The 16,075-nt window shown below is 39.9% G+C and overlaps 1 protein-coding gene across 4 annotated transcripts in view; it reads right to left on the bottom strand.

Annotated features, from left to right (window-relative positions):
* The window catches only part of LOC109033434 (ATP-binding cassette sub-family G member 1), a 139,547-nt gene extending 132,125 nt beyond the window's left edge, over positions 1–7,422 (bottom strand). For 3 of the 4 annotated variants that reach the window (XM_072299356.1, XM_072299355.1, XM_072299358.1), the window contains exon 1: positions 7,251–7,422. The gene's annotated coding sequence lies outside the window, so the exon portion shown is untranslated. The remainder of the gene's footprint in view (positions 1–7,250) is intronic. The other variant, XM_072299357.1, reaches the window with a different exon arrangement.
* Positions 7,423–16,075: the final 8,653 nt, after the last annotated feature.

Here is a 16,075-nt window from a genome sequence, read left to right as displayed (position 1 = left end):
TGAGGAGTGATCACTTTTTTTTTTTTTTTTAATATATATACCAAAAATGAGCAATGGCAAATTGCAAATGAGCAAAACGGCAAGGGCAAGATTAAGATATTCACAAAGAGATAAGCCTCTAAATTATAAAAAAATAAAAATAAAATAAATGTGATCCTCAGGATTAGAAAATATGAGTGGAAATAAAAATCCGAATCTCTCAAAAACTTGACGAACGTTGAATAAAACCAACCAACTTTCAAACCCGCTGAGTACGCTCAAATGTTTGATCACATAAAGAGGCTGACATCTTCCTTTCGCGTGGCGAGAAAAAATGGTTCTCTTAATATCAATTCTTGCGGTCTAAATTTTATCTAAATGGAAACTTTTTTCGATAAAAATTAAAAAAGTTCAAATTTTAAAAAAATTCAGAAGACCAAGTAGAATCCAATGAAACCATGTTCCATCAATACTTGAACGTGTAAATAATAATTGCCTCCCTTTCCACAAAAGAAGAGGGCGCCCTGTTCCCCATTTTTGCGTATTTGCTTTTCTTTTTTCTTCTCTGTAATTTGTGGGTTTATCGATAGAATTTTGAAAAATACAGAATGTCATCGCGCCCAGATTTTATACTACCACGCACTGCTTTTGAGTTACATTTAGAAGTTTTCTTGCGTTATTGTGTACACAAAAGTTGCCTCGATTTTTATCTGAGACCAAATATTGCAAAAGCTCCTCAGTCCCTTTATGCGCAACGCAGATAACAATGGGGAATGCTGGTTCGAGTTTCAGAGACTTTACATATTCAAGAGGAAAAAGAAGAAAATCAAAGTAAACAATCGCTACGCACGCCCGCCCTCAATCGAGACGGCGCACTGTGGATCGAGTCGAATAGAGAGGTCTGACTCGAAATTTTTGACTAAAACTGTAAATTTTAATGTTTATTTCGTCACATTTTAAACTTCAAGGGGTACGTTAGGAAGAACATTGTACGAGGAAACCAATGAAACCACTTTTAGAACCTCAAAGTTTTGTATGAACGGAGTTATAAGGGTTTAAAGTTTCCAAATGTTGTCCGACCTCTCTTATTGACTCGATCCACTGTGCGGCGTTTAAATGATTGTGAAAATTGAAAATTTCAGCTGCCCGTTGCAGCTGATATAGATCATCCTCATCGATAACATTGAAAAATGATGTGTATTTTTCAAGCGCTTCTCAACGAACGTGAGCTGGAGGCTTTAAAGGCACTGCGGATCCAGCAAAGTGGCAACGTTGCTTTTTCTCCATTTGAACCTATTGAAATGTATCGATTCTCGGAGCGCCAGGTGCTTCGGCAAGAATCGATAGTACAACACAGGTTCAAATAGAGGAAAAGCCAGTGTTGGCAAATTGCTGGATCCGTCTCTGTAAAGGGGCTAATCGATGATGCCTCTTCCGGCCTCCAATCGGCCTGCGATGTATGATGTACGATGAGCTTATTGAAACCTGTTTCTTAAGTAAAAAGAAGAGCTTTTTGCTTGGAATCCAAAAGTCAAGAAACATGCCTCTCTTTATTCCAAGGACAATACTATGAGAATGCAAATTGAAGATTTCCAAATGTAACTCGTAGACAATTAGCGCTTGGAAGTTCTGAGAATGCATACTTCTCTCCAGTGCTTTATTACTGCTTTCTACTTGGGGCAATCGTGTTATCTAAGATTTTAAGAGTGATGCCACTATTCGATCATGTGGGAGCTCGTGTTGCCTATACTGAAAAATGAAGGCAAACTGGATTGCATTTTTCAAAAAGGAACCAAGAGCATTCCAGTGTCGGTGAGATTGTGCAAATTTGTTTACCTTGCATAAATATCAACTGATCATCTAAACAAGTTTCATCTTTACTCCCAATAACCTATAAATTCAAGACGAAATTTAGTATCGTAAATTTAATTTTTTGCATGATTTCAGAAATTTTATATCAAGGAATGGAGGTTGCACAATCGCAGCTACATCAGAATGCTCTTGGTTCCTTTTCGCAAAATGCAATCCAACTGGCAGTGAGGTAGTCATCGCTCAACGCCAAGCCATACCCTTGCTGAATTATTCGTGCTTTCTTCCTTGAGCAATCGTGACGTCTGAGAGTGATGGGAGTTCGTGTTGCCTGAACTTAAAACTGACGGCAAACTGACAATGAGCTAAAGTTGGGCCCACGACATTTTTCTAGGTTTTCCCTGATGCTGGAAAATTCCCTGATGATTCTCGACTTTTCAGGTTTCTGGACGCCCTACTTTTTCACGTATTTGTTGAAAAAAAAAATACGTCATGCGGTTAAAATTTTTAAAAAATTAATCTGGAGTACCCCCCCCCCCCCCGGACTCTGACTTCCTAGGGGTATTCCATACCCTCCTCCCACCCTCTCCCTGGTGTAAACTGTTTGATCCGGGTCTTCGAATCGATTTACAGCGCCCGGGTAAATTCGTGGTATTTGAAATTGCCAGAGGAAAAAGTAAGGCTCTGTCAAAACGTAAGGCCCAAACATTACGAACATTGAACATTTTGCACAATTTTTTCGTCCCTTTGAGCAAGGAAAAAGTATTGAGTAAATTAACAAAGTTTCACTAGAATTTACGACAAAGGCCTCGCAAAGTTTCTCGATTACAAACTTAGAGCACGAACGTCTCCAATTTTTTTTTTTTTTCGTGTTCTTATTTATAGAGCGCAGCTTTTTTTACTCGCCTACTCTTTTACATATTCTTTTGATTGATGTTTTTAATTGAATAGGTACAGTGCACTGAACCATACCCTCTTCAAATCGATCGGCAAGTAATAATAAAAATAAGCCTGACCGTCTGCGATAACAAGGAAAAAGTAGAAAATTACTTTCCAGTAATGATGGGTAGAAAGGAAAACCGAAATTGTGTAATATCGAGATATTACTTAATGTGAGGCGATACGCGAAACGTACCGGCGGGGTGACATACGAGAGTTCTTGAACTCGCGAATCTTATTGTTCGTTTTTTCATAAAACCCCACCCGCAGATTTGTAAGAAGGAAAAAAAGTTGATTTAAATAAAGTCAAAATTATTAGTCTTACTTAATGTGGCTACTAATTATACTACGAGGATAACAGAAAGAATTTTCAGTAGCATTATAAGATTGACGGCAAAAAAAGGGCAGAGCATGAGGCATGCTCGCCAAAATTGCATCGTCGCTGAAAAGTTTAAAGTATTCTAGATCCGCTCGATCGTGAAATACGGTGAATATGTATCATTAGAAAAATTCTTAAAGGCTGTCAAGAATTCTCTAGTCTTGTTGTCACAAAAAGTTGTTTTTTTTTTTTTTTTAATCGGGGAAGAAAAATGCACCAGTCAAGAATAATTGGCCTCGATTCATTTATTCTCCTACATTCAAGCGGTATGATCGTGTTTTGTGATATGCTTGCGTGATTATGCCAAAGGAAGTCCCGCTCATTTTAGCTTCATTTAGAGTGATAATTTGATATCAACTTATAAGGATTTAATGCGAATAAAATCTGATAATTTTTTTTCTTAAAGCGTTTAAAAATTACTCATTACACTAGAAACAATTGGACTACATTTTGCAATTTGGAACTATAAATTCTAGACCGGTTTAAAAACAACGTATATGCCATTAGTTTCCCTATGCACATAAGTGTTTTTCTAGGAGAGCCAGAATTAATAGTTCCGAATTGCAAAATGCAGTCCAATTGACTATCCCTTTTTTAATGTACCCAGATTCTTACACTTACGACGCAACATAATGCATATCGATGAAATATCCGCACCATTAAATTAGCTTGCGATGTTTAAAAGTATCTGCTCATGTTTTATGTTTCTAAAAAATGCGTCTTGACATTTTTGGGCAGGGCCCTCAGTAGAATTTTCTTGAGAGGGCGTAGAAGAACCACTTAAAATTTGGTGCAAATACGATGATCAGACCGCCTTAAAATTTAAAGAAATGACTTGCAATCTGCAACATTGTAATCCGAGATGCGTGGCTGGTTAGGCCATCGATATTTACAATTAAATTATATGTTTGAGAAAAACGACATTATCGATCATTAGCAGGATTTGATATGATGAATCATCTAACAAAAACTAACACCAGCAAAGACAAGTATTTGATGAAATGTCACATAGTGCCACCATGACTGTCTAGAGGGCGTAACTTTAAATTCAGAGCCCTAAGAAGCGTGGGTTTATTATGGACGATAGGGGTTATCTGAAAGCCCAGTTATGGCCTTTGCTCGCCAGAGCGATACACAAAAAACCTTGAACTTCTTTTCTTCGATGCTTAATTGATTAAAGGTTAGTTTCTCTTCGCGGAATGCGGCATGAATGTGATCGGTTTCGGAGAAATGACCAATTCAAAGCGTTCTGGCTCAACCTCAGCAGCCAATCAATGTCTATTCTCACAGAATTGCACGAAAAGTGAGGAACAGGCCCTTGCACACGACCCAAAGAGTTTCATTGCCGAAATTTCAGTTCGGTGGTGTAGCTGATAAATTTTTTGAAGTGGAGATTTGGGTAAAATAAATCTCATAAAATTCGGGTATGCTCAAAGACGAATTTGATTAGTCTCTTGCAGGATCGTATACCAACATATTGAAGAGTTAAATTCTTATCTACGAACTAGGTCCTGTTTAAACTGTAGAAACTTTAAAGCAAGTTACCATCCCTTTAAATCACACGACACGCGCTTGCAGACACAAGGAGCTCGAAACTCTTAAACATTAGTTTTGCTACAGTATCAGGACTAGACTTTGGAATTACGTTGATCAACCTATTGAGGGATTTGTTTAGCAGACGAGCCGATGTTTGGTAAACGTTTTTGGCGCACGGCCTAACCTGAAGCTCGACAGTCAGTAAGAGGGGATGATACCTCTGAGGTAGCATCGATAATTAAACCCCAAAAACACAAGTTTCCACCACTGTCAGAAAACTAATGAAGGGTCTCCATTCATCTCTGCAAGGCTCTGAGCCAATAGGCGCATTTAGTGGTGACGTCACGGAGCGATATTGTTGGGCGCGAGATTAAGGGACTGCCTGTCTCAGGCAAGCTAATGCCTAGAAAACACGTATTCCTTTGGAAATAAAATCTGAAAGAGCTGCTCCGCAATGAAAAGTTCATAAAGCGAAGGCAAGAAAGTTCTTCGTGGGTGAACAACATGTACAATGTCTCCAACCGCAAGGGATGGCAGAACTTTTATAGGCAAATCATGTTCAACTTATACGACTATCATGCTTTGATATATTGCTTTCCCCAAAAAGCTGCGTATTCGGCAAAAAAGAACCAAGTTATTATCTTCCTTTATTTAATCTCACACATAGGGAGAAACAAAAGATCTATTCGTTGCTTTTACAGGGGAAATTTTCATATGTTCAAAGTCAATGGGTCAGTTGCGCTGGTCACAGAATCGTGTTTTGATGCTCGATTCTTCTGGATCAGCTAAAAATGATATTATCAGTTCAAACAGCGACTTTCTGCGTTCTGTATTCTTCGAGAGATCGCGTTTTGAAAAATTTGGTTTATGACATGACAATGAGCAGACTAATTGTTGATCAGGAAGCTATGGCTTCCCTGGTCAAAGCGAATTAGACTTCCTTCGCCAGGCTGACACTTTTGGTGAAGTCGATTACCTATTGTACGGTTCATTTTATCACTTTATATTGGCCGAAAACTTGTTAGGGAGGTCAGATCTCCTTCCCTGACAAGAAAACCGATCGTATAATCCATTCATTATTGCCACATACAGTAAGTTGCTCGATTTTTTTCTTGGTTACCTTTAGTTCATTTTAACCTCTTCGTCGAAAAAATGGTTGTGACCACCTCAAAATGTCCAAGGTATTTGATATTTTGTTTTAAATTTGTGTTTACCCATCGTGTTTTTATACTTTTTATTTTATTTGTATCGGTTTATCGTGGGTAGAATATAATAAGGATGTCGTTAAGACCCATTTTAATAATTGATGTTATTTAAACATATTCTGTAGATGTCTTAATCATGGGATATTATGCCATAAAAATATTATGATGGCATAATGCTATCAATATACTGCCATGGGTGTAGGAAATACGGCCAATTTTTATATCCTTTTTGTAATGTTCAGCGAAACGAGCAACCAAACTAACGAACGAGCAGATGAACGAATGGACTGACGAATAAATCGAGTAAAGACTAAAAATATGTCATTTTGAGGCAGTTTCAACTCCACACCCCCCTGTCAACATGGAAAACAAAAAGAATAATAAAATAAAATGAGCAAAAAACCAAAACCTTCATTCGAGATGTGTAATGACAGATGAGAGAATAGGTTATCCAAGGATTTCTAAGAAACCTATCCTATCGGCTTTCGCCGATAGCTGGGGTTCAGATTTGTTTTTTTGCTGATTATTAAATCGATTAAGAAACTGATTGATTGATCAAATAATTCTGAATTCATTTTAAATTAATTACTGCGTAACTGGTTAATATTTAGGTATTTTTTTAATTTTGTACATTAATATATTATTTCATACTTTCCCTGGTTGACTTGAGGGTTGAAACCACCCGACACACCCCAAGCATTATATTCTTTATTTCACCTCGTAGCCACCCTTCTTTTTCATGTTTAAAATTTGGGCTATTTTGGGGATTGTTTTCTTGTCTCCACCTGACACCGGGCACACAATTTTCGACTCCACCGAGGCATCAGTCTAGCGTAACCCTTACGAGGGGTCTTGGTTATTTTTCGCCGAACGCAGCTTGATAGTACTGCCGTTCTGAGGAAAAACGCCGTATGAGCCTCCAGGCGTTGCCAAATTTCCCCTGGCAAATCACTAATTTTCAGGAAATGTTTTGATTGTTTGTCTACCAATTTCTCAGATAATTTTGTTCGGAATTCGACGGTGTAAGTCAGCAATCACATAACTCGGTTTGCGGCATTGCAGACTTCCTGCCATAATTTATTTTTTAGACGGAAAACTACTCAACGGCAATTCTTTAAAACTGCCATGATTTTTCTTCCCTGTGCCAAGAAAATTCTGCAAAAACTTATTTGTTCTCCTTTAAAAACATAACATAGAGGCGGAGATTTTCAGACACCGCAAACGAGTTATATGGTTGCCGACTTACACCATCGAATTAGATCTAAAACGTCTAAAAATTTCAAGGAAAAAAAATTCATGATTTTTCTCAAAAACAAACATTTTATCGAAGGAAATTCGGCAACTCGCGAATGTTCATACGGCTTTCTTCCTTAGCACGGCCAGAGTAGTGAACGAGGACTTACAGAGTCAACGTACGTCGAGCGGGTAGAAGGACGTATCACAATCACAACAAGCACTCAGCGAAAACGACACGAATCCGACGCGAAGAAAAAGCGACTTGTGAGCGGCAGGAGAAATCCAGGCCGACCGCCGGGACAACACGAGTTGGTCAACTGACTTTACGACTCGGATTCCCGACGAAACCGACCGACAACGACCCCCCCCCCCCCACCGCCGCCCCCCGAGCGGGGCACCCGGGTCCCCTCCACGCCCCACCGATTTTCGCGGACGGTTGCGTCAAAAGCTGGTGCGGTCCGCGGCGGTCGTAATTGCCGTGCCAACTCTCGAGCTCCCGCGTCGAAGAACCGCGCAACGCCCAGTGCCCGATGGGTGGAGATAGGCGGTTTCAGCGAGCCGTCCGGCGGCGGGGCAGTATGCGAGGAGTGAGGTTAACGTGCCGCCGAGCGGAGCCGGAGACATTGCGGTGGCGCTGAGCGTGGACGCCGAGTGACCATGCCGTCCTTTCGGCCGCCCGAAAATGTCAAAGACGCTGTCGTAAATATGACGGTTCGTCGTCGCGTCGTCTCTGCGGACTGATTATTGAAATTGATAGACAAAGCGATGGACATGGACAAAGAAGACATTGAGCTTATGGAGCAATCCTATTGGTTCACGGAGAAAAAAACTTCGTGCGTGGGACCCGAAGTTCAGGTCATATGGATCTCTGAAGTTTTCGGATTGAGCATCTGAGCACTTAGATCCAGCTGCTGAGGTTTGGATCACACATCTGAAACTTCAGTTCTTACATCTGAAGTACTTCGGTTTTCACAACCGAAAAACTTCGGTTCTCACATCCGAAAAACTTCGGTTCTTACAACTGAAGTACTTCAGATGTAAGAACTGAAGTTTCACACGGAGAAAAAAAACTCGTGCGTGGGACCCGAAGTTCAGGTCATATGGATCTCTGAAGTTTTCAGATTGAGCATCTGAACACTTTAGGTCTAGCTACCGAAGTTCGGATCATACATCTGAAACTTCAGTTTTCACATCTGAAGTACTTCAGATGTGAGAACCGAAGTACTTCGGATGTGAGAACCGAAGTACTTCGGACGTGAGAACCGAAGTACTTCAGATGCAAGAGCTGAAGTTTCAGATGTGTGATCCGAACTTCGGCAGCTAGACCTAAAGTGTTCAGATGCTCAATCTGAAAACTTCAGAGATCCATATGACCTAAACTTCGGGTCCCACGCACGAGTTTTTTTTCTCCGTGCAGATGTGTGATCCGACCCTCGACAGCTAGACCTAAAGTGTTCAGATGCTCAATCCGAAAACTTCAGAGATCCATATGACCTAAACTTCGGGTCCCACGCACGAGGTTTTTTTTCTCCGTGTTGAAATGAATAAACCCTATTGACTAAGGAAGTAGATGATGGACTAACTATTCTCGTGGATTGCCGTTAATTAGTCTGTTACCTACACCCTTTGTCCAATACAACCACCCACTTCCCCAATAGGATCCTCCTCCATATCTTTCCGTCTTTTTTGTCTATAGATTTGTCGATCAATTTCAATAATCGGCCAGTTGATGCAACTGTGAGTCATTTGAGATTATAAGAAAGCAACCATGTAAGTAAACCTGGTGTAGTCTTTGGCCAACTAGATTACTTGCACCTGAGATCGAAGTTTAAATTGCACTGTAGATTGCAATGAAGTTTCCACAGGTTTCATGAATTTCATGAAAAATAGCCATTTTCAATTTTTGATGATTCATAGAAATTTCGAGGGAAAATTGCATGAAATTTCCCGCAAAATTTCAAATTCTTATTACTTTATCACAGCAGACTGTACAGTTACCGTCTCCACAGGACGGAGCTCTTACGCTCCGCGACAAGATAGAGCAAGAAGATAAATTAGTAAAAATCGAGTATTTAACCGGGATTGAGATAATAATTGAACACGATTAACAATTAAACGCATTATTTCAATGAAACAAACACGAAGAATCGAGTGGACAACAACATATCACACTATTTGCTTCCACTTCTTTTTCCTGTCTCAATTGGTCTTGGATCTCCACACGGATTTCATTTGGTACTGAGCTTAATGTTGAGTCAATCAATATCTATCCCAACTTCGGTGAGACTCTTCCTTGCGATGAATCTCATGAAAACTTCCCGTGAGGACGAAGCCTACCTTAGAAGCGCCTTGATACAACTATTCGTGTTCGTGGGATGTGCGTGTTGCCTAGCTACGAAATGAAGGCGCTCTAGTTTTTGTGCGTGTGCAGTGGTTACCTTAGAAGCGCCTTGATACAACTATTCGTGTTCGTGGGATGTGCGTGTTGCCTAGCTACGAAATGAAGGCGCTCTAGTTTTTGTGCGTGTGCAGTGGTTACCTTAGAAGCGCCTTGATACAACTATTCGTGTTCGTGGGATGTGCGTGTTGCCTAGCAACGAAATGAAGGCGCTCTAGTTTTTATGCGTTTGCAGTGGTTGACGAGAGAACGTTTGTGCGGATTTCTTTCAAAATTTTGAGGAATTTGCTTCGTACTGTGGAGAAAATTCACTGAAAGGAGAGGTATCGATGAAGGCCGTTTTTGGGCCCAGCTAGGATTCTCAACTCAATAATTTTTTTCTCATCAAAAGTCTATACTTCACGGAATGCATCATGATTTGTTCATCGTCGTTCTCTATTTAAATCTAATAATCGCCTTAACATGGGTCTGAAGGCAGAGTTTGGCGAAAAATACGGATTTCTCGGAATTGTACCGCAGATCCGCAAAACCTGCATTTTTTGCCAAAATCAGCCTTTAAACCCATGCTAAGCCCATTAGTAGATCTGAGAAGAGAACAATAATGACCAATTCATCACGCATTCCGTAAAATATAGACACTCGATAAACAAAAAATCGTAGAACTGAAAAAATTCAGCTAAGGTGGGCCCAAAAACGTCCTTCATTGATACCCCTCCTTTGCACAAAAATCCGCACAACCGTTTTCATGTATAAAATTCAATTGCCCAATTAAATTCGGCGACAGCTAACGTGGCTTGCACTGGAAAAAAAACACATTAGGTCTAGAGTCCAGACTCTTGAAAACATTGACAAGAGAAAATACTCTTGATTCAATCGGATTTTTGCTTGAATCAAAAGGAAATCCGCTTAAATTAAGAGGCTTGGTTCTTGATTTAAGCTAGATTCTGATTGAATCAAGAGTATTTTTTCTTGTCGATGTTTTTAAGAGTCTGGACTCAAGCTCCAATGTGTTTTTTTTTTTTCCCCCAGGGTGGTTCCTTTCTGTTAATTGCGGTCCAATTATGCTAAAAATACAGGTAGTGGTTCCTCATTGCAAAATATACCTACTCCAATCTTCCATGCCTCCATCAGAGTGCGGATAATTTCCCCTGTGTTTCCTATCAGAAATAAAACAATACTAAGAATTCGGGGCGTTGTAACCGCGTATCGCGGGCAGATTGTTAGCGGTTCATCACCCTCGAGAGAAGGAGTTTCGCAACGCATTCCCGGCCTGGTCGCAAATTACAGTCATGAGGTTGAGGATTAAATGCACGTCTGAAAACTGGTCCCCCATAGTGGATAGATTGCCCACCTAGCTGTCCCCCTTTAGAATCTACGCGAGTTGCCCTATCTGGACCGACTCGGGTGGCAGACGTGGTGAACTTGCGAAATTTTCAGAGACCATGGTATCGAATGCGCCGGATCATTGATCTGCTGGAAAAGGGCGTGTCTCTATTTCCACTGGAGCTCTGACGAGCATGCGATTGTCAACAGGTGATAGGGTTTATTTTGAAATTTAGCCACGATTTTTGTCAGTGTTATCAAGTGTCTTATTTTTATGCATTTTTTCCAACCTTATCAATCGGTGAATTTGGTAATCTCTTTTTCTTCATTATCCCTTTGAGCCATCGAGGCAACATTAAATCATTGATAATTCCCTTAAAATAGTTTCGTGATATTTTTCCTCTGAAAAACCCCTGCTTTTAATATATTGAATATCTTTGCCGAATGAATTCTTTAGTCTCATGACAACAGAGGTGCGATCTCAAAATTCGAAAAAAATGACAAGTAGCTGAAATTATGAAACGAAGTGATGCGATATATCGCACGTCGCTCTAACACAAAAAATGGCAACCGTCGAATCACTTAATGTCATTTTTCAGTTTTTCAGGTTTTTCAGGGTTTTTTTTTTCCTTTGATTTTTACATTATTTTTGAGGCAGCCAATGAATTTAATTTTATGAACATTTATGAGGGGAAGTAATAAAAAATAAATAACACACAGCAGAAGAGAAAAACAAGAAGAAAAAGAATCTACAGAGAGAGGAAAGAGGATGTTTGAAAAGATCCAACCAGGACGTTCAAAGCTAATAGTTGTGTCTCGAGAAGTTTGGTAAAATATAGCATCGAACACAATTCCACCCCTACAATTATTCTCCACGCAACCAAATAAAAGCACCTATCTCCATAAAAAGACTAATGGTACAGATACATGTGTCATTTCTAAAATTAGCCAGATATAGTAATTCCCTTTTGAGTGATGCAGTTAAATAATTCTATAAAGTGGCTATCGTTTTGTTATACCTATCATGCATCTCTGTACCTAGTAAGTTTTACTAGTGAAAATTCACTTTTAAATGTAGTGCAGTGAGCAGAGGGAGATAAATGATTTTAACTCAAAAAGGGTCGAATACTTTACAATTTTGACCTTTTATGTGGATGTTCATAGCAGCCTTAGGTAGGTAATGCATTTAGTCTTTTCTGCCAATCTGTCGTCAGATCAACTCCTCTGTTTTTCTTCTCTAACAGAAAGTGGCTAGGCTTTCATGAGAATTTATTCCATCCTGTTAATAATCCTTGATGGGTACACATGAATCTTCAACACCTGAGGCATGAAATCAACCATTGTTGAGGCATGATCATCGTGGAAAAATGAAACTTCAGCCGACCCCTAATGACGCAACTCAATACTTAGATTAGACTCTGAGCTTGACCGAGGCTTCGCATTATCTTATTTCTAGGCAAGAAGTGTTTAAGTAACCTCTCAGTTATAAAAACCCTCCTGAAGGTGACTCAGAGTATGAATTAACTGGAGAGACGCAGACACTTAGAGACATTTGGAGTATGTAGGTTGGTAGACCACAACATGCGTGACAAGTGAATCCCTTGGGATAAAGCGGTAAATTTATGAACTAACCAAAATGAAAGGTTTAAAGCTTCCTGTAATTTGAATGCCTCAATAATTTCGCACAGTACAGTGCTAGTGAAACTGCGAATAGGAGAAACAAACTTAGTGAGAACTTACACATACTTTGAGAGCACACCTTCAGGCGTTGGTGATTGAACGAGGGAGCATCGAATTGAATATTCTTCGGAGAGATGAGGTTTATATACGAAAATCAAAACTCCTTGGCACTTGTACAAAATATTAAGAACTTCGAACAACTTTAAATATTCAATGGACTTCTTCACAACACTCTTGAGAAGATGAAGCACCACGTTTGTTCACAACTTGTTATCAAAATAACACGAATGTAAACAAGTCGAAACTTCACTCCCATTGGTTCCCGCCAATTTCAGTGGCGCGCTCGGCAAAATATACAAATTGACGCGCCACTTTTCAAATGAGCGGGGAGTCCCCTGATTGTCCGCAAACTGAAAATCGGCCTGTACCAGGCTTTTTTCTTGGTTTTTTTAGATCACACAACTAAGGGAACGCGGGATTGAATAGAAAATCGACTTTATGGGCAGGAATAGGTCCTCGAGATATTTTAATTTGATGATAAAATTTCAAAATTTTGACGGAGAACCTGAATTATTGGTGCAGACCCCTCCCCCTCGAACTTCCAAAGGAAATAAGTCAGATAAGCTCGGAGACAATGAAATTTGGATTTCCTTGCACTTAGGATACCACTTTTTTCCGCAGCAGGATCTGCTTCAATTTTGCGACAAAAGAGTAATTTGGAGAGGGAGCACTGCCCCTTCTTTCAGGTCTTTAGGGTGTCAATTTTGGGTCTAGGAGGGACCGATTTTGGATTAATGGGTGACAATTGAAAGAGAAATTTTCCGTTCTTTTTAAGTCTGATGGTCTAATAAGTCGGTCTAAAGCCCCCTATTTTTAGGATCATACCCCCCCCCCCCCTTTAACTCCTCCCCACAAAAGGAAGCTGGGGGAAGGGGGTTTCGGGTCAGGAAATTCGGATTCCTCTTGCTTAGAATTGATTTTCTATTCAACCCCAAAGCCATGGGACACCATGGCTTCTTAATTTTTCACGTTATTACATAGAGAGAGATGTTTGTTTGCTGAACTTCAACTCTAGAGGGGCGTTCGCCGTAAAATGAGAATTGTGAGGGGTGATTGATTTAATTCTAATGACACCATAATTGCGCTGAATTTGCCTTATCATTGTTTATTACAATCAGAATGTTTTTTCCTTTTCCTTAATTCTCTTAAATAATGAATCAATTTTAATTTACCCTGGCAGGATGCACAAGGTAAAAGCACCGAAGTCGCGGTTACAGCCATGCGTCATGCGTCAATGCCATTACGTCAGCTACGATCGACGGTGCATTTTTCTCGATACTTCCTTTTCATTTTTCCCGCTGTCAGGCGTAGCATTCTTACATTACATTGCCACGATGAGGAAAAACGTCTTATGAATATTAGAACCGCGCCAAATTTCTTCTAATGCAATGTTTATTTTAAGGAAAGTCTTGAATATGTTTCCTTGTAATATTATGATAAGTGGAATGGAAATACGCAAACCGGGCAAAAACGGATCTCAAAGTGTCCATAATCGTCCCTTTACTTTAAGGTCCTCTAAATGAGACCAACTTTAGTTCCCCTATCTTTTCTTTTGTTTCGAACCATCCCTTTCTACTTAAGTCATCAATATTGCCACTTATCTTTGATACTTAATGAATGATAAAACCATAATGTAGTGGATTTCTGTTACATGTAGGTTCCATTGCGTTATCACTCGTTTCTTTTTCTAAAATCAAATGAATCGTTACTTTTTTACACCCATCATTGGAAACTTTAGATAATCAAAAATCTGAATATACGCCAGGCGGACATATCCCAAAGAGTGCTTTAAATTTGATCAAAATTCTGTGAAAAGTTTTGAAAAGAAGATTCACAACTTTTCCGGTAGGTATTTCAAATTTTACCGGAAGAAATTTGTTGTTTATCTGTTTGTTCGACTTTTTCCTGCTGCACGTCAGTAAAATCCGATGACATTTCAGTTCACACCTTCGAAACTCGTCTGCCAATATATTCCTTCTTCAGTCCAGTTCACGAGCAACTCCCTGAAGATAAAACCTATACAAAGGCGGCTGACCGCCGTCATTTTTTCTAGGGTTATTGCACCATTATCGAGAAGTGGTAATAAAATTCCTCGCGACGAAATGGCGGAGAGGAAACATCGACCATCATCCAGAAGCATCGATCCAGTGTCAAGAGCATTAGGGAAGGATAACAATAAATGACGCAACTGAATTTATGTAATAATTTACGTACACCTTCATTACTCCAGATGTTTCGGTCATTGAGACGAGAGTGTTTTTCTTCCGTCTTCTTTCCCTGACAATAACGTATTAATACTGAGAATTTTTTTTCCACCATTTCAAAGAATTATGTCACGCCGGAATGTCGCTCGGAGATCAAGTTCATCGCCGCGCATTTCGAGACACTGTGACAAGGGGTGCTTAAAACGGCATGCTTCGCAGTTTTGTGGCCCACACCCACAAGTTGTGGGTGTGTCGGAAGCAGAGCGACCCGTTTTCAGAGACCCGAAAAATGGGGTGTTGGTGATTTGCGGAACCATTTTATGCTAAGTTTAGAGAAAGAATGGCACCACAGTCTTCATCCGAAATCAAATCACTAGCTCATGAAAAATCAGTGGGGATTACAGCAAATTGGTAAAAATAGGTCTCGTCCATCATATTAAAAGAGCCAATAACCATTCGACCAATCGTCCTCACTCAAAACGAGTACTTGTTTGTAATAGATTTAGGAACCACTAATAGGTTACCCTGATGAATAGTAGAGTTCAAGACCTGGTACGGGCCATCAAGCGTAGCTAAAATTGTTGAAATGTTTCCAAGAGGCATTTTGCAACGAAAAAAATGAATAAAAAAGTTGTAATTACATGCAAATGTATGGACTTTTTTATTTCTGGAAGCTGGAAATGAGATCAACTGGCTTGGATCGATCAAAAAACAGATGACAGGAAATGCCGATACTCCAGGTAAGACCTCTCCACAGTATTTAAATACAGTCCTTCAAAATGAGCTTTCCGTGTGATTTTGCTAAAAAACGACCTAGGAACCTATCCTCCCCAAATTTTAGCGTACCCCAAAATCGTTTGACGTGCATAAGGATACCATATAGATATAGTGTTCTGTGTAAATTTTGAATGAAATCGAACAGATAGATTCTGAGATATCGCTGTACACAGATTTGGGGGACGCCGGACGGACGCCGGACAAATATTTTTTCAAGTATGGTTATTTTGACTCCTGTGACCTTAAAACGTCTATAGAAATGATGAAATTTCAACTTTTTTCCCCCTTGCGGGATGACAATACTTCCTCTACCCTAGGGGAGCAAGAAAGTAAATATACGGCCCTCCTATGAAGTACCCATAACGGAGACCATAGAAATATCCTGTGAAAAATATCATGAAATGAGAATTCATGCGGCCTCTTTGCGTTCATTACTGCGATGCTGCACACTGTGTTATAAGGGAACAGCAAGCGGCGCAAGTGGCGCGATCTGTCGACCGCCGCGGAACTACATTCGCACCTCGACAAGTCGTCGTCTGGTCCTTATTTT

This window comes from Bemisia tabaci, chromosome 4 (genome assembly GCF_918797505.1).
Source record: "Bemisia tabaci chromosome 4, PGI_BMITA_v3".
In the NCBI taxonomy this organism is placed as follows: Eukaryota; Metazoa; Arthropoda; class Insecta; order Hemiptera; family Aleyrodidae; genus Bemisia; species Bemisia tabaci.
The sequence above is the reverse complement of the archived record's forward strand: the minus strand, read 5'-3'. Positions and strand labels throughout refer to the sequence as shown.